Here is a 6,488-nt window from a genome sequence, read left to right on the forward strand (position 1 = left end):
GGCCGGAGTTCCTGCCGTAAGCTCCAGTGTGCTATTCCTTCAAACAGAGCCTCACCGCTGGTCGTGTGAAAAGCTTGATGGGCGGGGGCTCTGCCTTACACAGCTCCGGAACAGGCTTTTGAAAGGGAAGGAAGAGAGGTGAGTCCCAGAACAGGAAGCTCTTTCCATCAGTTTAAAAGTGTTCAGCATACCTCATCGCAGCAGGCGGCTTGTTGTGTCTCCATCTTAGCAGCCTTTGTTGTTGAGCTCTCAGACGGAGAAGACACCCCCGCTTCCTCACTGACCTTCCTCTTTTTTGCTGAGGGAACAGATTCGGCAGGAAGGCGTCTCTTTGCTGCCCGTGGAATCCCGGGTGTTGTGGGTTCTCCGCTGGCACAGGGAGCTGGCTGGCACCAGCCGTTAGCCACATCGCTCTTCTGTTCATAAAAAAGGAAACTTTTCTTTATTATTTCATTTTATCTTTTAACAATTAAAAATAAATCGCTTGCTGGTCATTTTTCTTTTTTTACATTTTACACCACTAATAATTAAGACATTTGGTTCACATGAGAAATGATTTAAATCTATTTTCTCACCGCCTCAGCTTTGCTTCTTTTGGCTGGGCTCTCAGAGGCTGCTGTTCGCTTCCTCTTGGAGGCCGGCTGACTGGAGGGGACTGCTCGACAACATGCCACTGCCTGGCTGACGCTGCGCTCGGCGAAAACTGTGAAGAGGTGGTTCTTTCCATCTTTGCCTTCCATCCAGATCAGATCTGGCCTCTTGGAAATGCATACGGCAGAGACATGCATTCCCTCTTCCAACACGCCAGTACTCTGCGCCTTGCTGTAGACTGGAACGGCACAAAATAACAGAGCGATTCATAAAGTCAGCCATGTTTGAATTGATCTGATTTGAAGGAGAGAGAAAAGGCAAACGCACCATTGTCAGTGAAGCCCTTGATGTTGTCTCTCACATTGACGGAGACCGATTTGAAGTTGCGCAGATCAAAGAGCAGCCCAATCATCCACGTTGTGCTCCGTCCACCTCTGACACAGAAGAAACAACAACACAGAACCACCAAGACAAGTTTCATGACTTTTTACTGCACAGTTAAAGATAGATCATTATTAAGCATTATTTTTAAGAGAAATTGCAGTGGAAATTCAAACACAAAAATGTAATGGTGTCCTTACTGAGCAGCGGCTTCAGTTGTGGATTTGGTGCTCACATGCGCCCGGGAAATGAACGCATGCGTCTCCAGATCCTTGACCAGCAGTCTGATCTGTGACTCCACCAGGCTAACCCTGAAAAAGGGAGCAAAACCGTTTTCAGAAAGAGGAAAACAGACGCGTGTTCCAGTTCACCTGAAACATCTGGCTGTTCCTACTCACCAGTCAAGATGCTGCCTTTCTGTAGCCGCCGATGCCGTGAGCAGAACGCACTGCCTTCACACAAAAACACAGAACAATGTTTGAGCATGTTGCTCTCATATCATCTCGCTGCATGAATCGCACAGCCTGTTACCGATAGCCAGTTATAGGGAATTAGGATTATGCATCCTCGAGAAGGAAATAAAGCATCACATCTACAGCTCCACTTTCTTTACAGCAGTAAATCTTTGGAAAAGCTTTGACGAGGAGCAAACAATTCACAATGGCAAAGATAATTATTCCATTTTACAAATCGATACATTTTCGACTTCTTTCTGGATGTAACAATTCTAGTTGAATACATACTTGTACTTTCCAAGGAAGTCTGGCTCTTCAAACAGCTTGGACCACTCTGCCTTATTCTGTTCGATCTCCTGACAGATTTCATGACCTGTGAACGAGGGACAGGAAAGCTCAAAGTCTGATTCAAGCAACTCCCAGCTTTGTTTCCAAACTAGAAACTACTAGACACACATCCACTGATCCCCTATGCAGGCAGCACTGTGAGTATTTGTTGGATGTAGTGAGCGAGTGAATGAATAATGCACAATGTGAAGCGTCTTTGAGTGTCCAGAAAAGCGTTATATAAGACCAGCGCATTATTATTATTATTATTATTATGTCATCTGAGACACTACACACCCCGAACGATCTCCTCTGTGATGATGTGGAAGGAGGAGAGAGACACGTTGGTGCTGGTGTTCTGCTGTGGGTAGACTGGGGTGATGATGGGCATGAGGTGGAGGCTGTCAGGTCGATGAAGCTGAAAGATCACAAGAAAACATACTTGGTTTAACTGTGCTACACAGATCCCCAATCACAAACTGAAAATGTAGATTTCATAGGAGTTAGTAGTAGTTGTAGTAGTATTAGTAGTAGTATAGTAGCCGTATAGTTGTAACTTAAATCCTGGTAAAACGCTGCTGGCTGGTTCCTTACCCTGGGTTCCCAAAATGGGAGGCCATACCCGAGGTCCTCGACTCGCTGCAGACGGACAGTGTAAGGCCACTCCCTGAAAACACAAGATTTTCACGTCTGATGATCCTTTTTACAAAACGCTCACAGGCAGATTCTCAGAGAACCTCAGAAAGAAGGTAAACGTATCTGCACGCAAACAAACACACAATTCCTGAAAGTGCGTTCTATGAAACGCAATCAGTTTGTACATAGAGAAGCACAGACTGGCTTTAATGGAAACAGGACACTGATGAGATGATGATCAGTCTCAGGGAACTCTTATCAAACGTAATTCAATATTTGGTCTTCCCACAGGAACAGCAGAATCAGAATACTCACCACATGGAGTACACCTTGAAGAATTTAATCACCAGGGTGGATGCGGTCGCATTTGGGTACACCTGGCAGATTCTTGCAACAAGTGTAGTCCAAGATATCCCGCCCAAGAAGCCCAGCATGTTGGAATAAATGTTCCGTCCTGAAGGGAAAGATGAAGATGAGAAAGAAGTCAGACCTCTAGTCCTCAAGACGGCCTAATTTACAGTGAACCACTTTAATCTGCGCTGCCAGAGCTTTTCAATGCAGCATGTTACTATGTCCACGTGTCCTCAGTTTGTCGGTCTGTTTTTGCTTTTTCATATTGAGCAGTGTTTTTGCCACCACACGCACAAAAGTCAATGTTTTCAGATGCAGTGAGCAACACTTAAACCCAGTTTGTATCAAATGTGAAGTCAGTCGTTGTTTGCGTACATGTGTCACCGTTAGTTACGGAAATTCTCAACATATTCTGAACCGGTCTCTGGACAGTCTGGCAAATTTAGCGAGTTGTGTTCTACCCACGTTTAGCCCACAGCTTGATGGCTCTCAAGGCCAGACGGAAGTTCTCAACATCTGGGACAAGCTTGAGGATCTCAGCTGATGTTCTGTAGCCTAAAATACAGAGACAAAGGTGATTGAAGACAGTCATGTTAAAGCGTCAGCCAGCCAAATGGCCACCCAGCACAAAAAGGTTCCTGCTGTTTGCTTCTTACCGTTGAGACTCCTCACACACTCTGGACGCATGTCCTTCAACAGCTGATCGTTGAGGAAGTTCAGTTTATCAGGGACACTCCTTCGTCCCAGCTGCGCGTATACCAAGTCAATCTAGAAAGAAGCACAGAAAGCATTAAGACACACGTAGCTTTCTGCAGAGTAGAGCGTTTCCTGGTTTCGCAAGTCATATTACCTCAACCCCATCAAATTTAAGCTTGATGACAGGGACGTATGCTGTTGTGATGGCCTGAAGACACAAAGACGGTTAGTTAGTTAGATGATTGTTACTATCTTGTAGGATGTACACGTACATGAACTGTGTATATGGCTAACCCGTGCGTCGGTGACCTCCTTCTGTGCTTTAAGCGTTTCAAAGAAGGAGGTAAAAAAATCACCCCTCTCCAGAAATACGGGTCCCACGCACACAACATCGATATCAGCGCCTGTCAAAACAGCACAGGTTCATATTAGAGGAGCTTCTCCATCATGCAAAGTTCCGGCAGTCCTGACACTCGGTCAAGAATAGTAAAACTCACCTTTTGAGTCGACGCCGAGATCAGAGGAGCCAAACGGAAGGAGCTTTCCTCCAACGTTGTCCATCACTATATCTGGTACATTCTAAAATTAAAAAGTAAACAAATAAAATGTTATCTTTGTAAGAACATGTTTTAAGCACCACAGCTGGTTAGCTTTGAAACAACATGGCGTATATAAAAAGATGTCCTACCATGTCAATGCATTTCTGCTTCAGCCACTCCTTAAACAGCTTCTCAAGCTTTGTGGTGATATCCTCTCTGCAAATGAAACACGGGGCATTTTCACATTTGTCTGCACCTTAACAAGCATGCAATGGTCCCTCCACTTGTGCTTTAGCACTTTTATTAACTTCACTCATTAAGTTCTTGATTAACTGATTACAACTCAGGCCTGCAGGGGGCGCCACAAAAAGGGGAAAATACCTTAAATATAATTATATTAGAACTAGTTATTAAGTTATTCTTAAAATGGAAAAGCTCACATTCACTCAAATGTAATGTATGTTTCGGACGTGGAGGTATGGATTTTTACCTAAACGAGAATACTCGTTTAGGTACTGAATTAGTTAATTCGTTAATATAGATCCAGACAGACACACACAATAATACAATAAATGATATACAGTATTGTCATATAAAATGTGGTTTTATTATGAGATTAACTTCCAGACAGACAGTAGCACTAATGCAAAATCCATGAACCCTCCCTGCACTGTTAACCCACCTTCTACTGTATGACCCCTTCCCACACGTCTACAAATAACTCTGTATTATAATACAGTAACAAATGTAGGAGCCAAACTGGTGAATATGTAGCACAGCACAGCACAAAGTAGACACAACACCAACGACTCACGCTGACGGCAACTGGATGTGCGACGCTGGAATGCATGTAGGTGCAGCGCTTTGTGTTTTCTGAACGCAGATCTCATTCAATATGTACCGTACTGGTACTGTATTTTATATGTGTTGTAATATGTATTTTAATTTTGAAAAAAATACTATTTTATTTAACTTAGGCCAGAAAATGCTTATTTTATCAATACAATTATGGAAATATAAACATTTGTACACATACAGCAGAGTCCCGCAATAAAATCCATGATATATGAAAACATACTGTATGTTTTGCAAGAAAATCCACAATAAAGTGAATCTGCCGAAAGTGAACCGCGGATATAGCGGGGGGAACAATACATAAATATTTCAACCGGTAAATCATACCTGTGCTACAGCACTGATTTGCTCTCAAAAACATCGAAGCCCTTCAGCGTTTCAAACAGCAAACCGGTCCGGGTCAGCTCGGCCTCCTTCGGCAGATCCTCGCTGATCGGAGGGGTGAGTCCGTAAATCTTGGGGGGCTGTTGAACAGCTGGAGCCTGGATCTTAGTTGCTCTGAAAATTAACAAGATTACCTTGATACCTGTATGTGGCAATGCTCCAATTTTGTGTTTAAAAAAAACATCCAATCAACACCAAGAAAAGCATGAACAAAAGCAATAGCACTTAATACTCACCGAAGCGAAGTCATAATCACTTTATTGAAAGCAGAAAAAAATATGCTCTCTGAAAACCTTTTTCTTTGACGAGTTATATATATATACCCTGCTTTGAAGCGCTACACTTCAAAGCAAGTCATTTGAACCAAGACGATTGGCCGATACCTGCTTTGATCTATCTATCGATCTGTTATGTCAATCTGCGATTAGAGTGGGTTGATTGATTTTCAGCGCCACCCCCATCTTTTTTACTTTGATTTTTTCGTTCCTTGAGTTTCAATAGAAAACACATTGGTAGCTGTGAGGTGGGACTTATGTTATACGGGCTACACAGCAGGAAATTGATATGATAAATAGTATCAATCATCGGCGGTGCGGGTTTAGACCATTTTTGACTGAGAGTGTTTTTTGGGGGGACTGAAGCAGGGATGGATTAAAAATATGGATTACCCATCTGGAATGTGTTTTAAAAAACGAAATTAAAAAAATGCTTTATTTCTAGGAAAATGGACCCTCGCTGGTTTATGTAAAGTGTATGTGTCCTGCTCGGTTAAAAACTCTTCTACATCCGCTTTCTTGACACGTTGACTCGCCTCATCTCGCACACCGCGGAGCAATCTCTCCACCCCGCCAAAACTCCCGGGATGAGATGGGGAATAGTATATATTTTTCAGGAGCCGTTTCTCCATCGAAGGTCATTTTTATTAATTCACACCCCACGTCTTTACACCAGTCTCCTCCGGGTCGAATGATAAAAAACAAGTTTGATCCTCATTTTTTATTTACTCTGAGTAGCAAGAAGAAAACAACCATACACATGTTTACGATATCATGTTTTATTAAAAAAAACATCACACAAGAAAAGAAATAGAACTATACGTTGATTACAATGACTCTAAATGCTGAGTATAGAACATTAGGGTGTTTAATATGATTGATATTATAATATCAATCATATTAATATTTAATATGATGATTTCATCGTCACCCCATTTCTGTATAACTTCTCGAAAGATATCAGACACTCGATGCTCGTTTAATCCCAGCAATTGCTC

General features: G+C 42.6%; 1 pseudogene; it reads right to left on the reverse strand.

The window, feature by feature from the left end:
• Window positions 1–2,692: 2,692 nt before the first annotated feature.
• On the reverse strand, window positions 2,693–5,465 carry LOC137916786 (poly(A) polymerase type 3-like; annotated as a pseudogene).
• Between the last annotated feature and the right edge of the window lie 1,023 nt (window positions 5,466–6,488).

The sequence above is a fragment of the Brachionichthys hirsutus genome, unplaced genomic scaffold (genome assembly GCF_040956055.1).
Source record: "Brachionichthys hirsutus isolate HB-005 unplaced genomic scaffold, CSIRO-AGI_Bhir_v1 contig_1072, whole genome shotgun sequence".
Taxonomy (NCBI): Eukaryota; Metazoa; Chordata; class Actinopteri; order Lophiiformes; family Brachionichthyidae; genus Brachionichthys; species Brachionichthys hirsutus.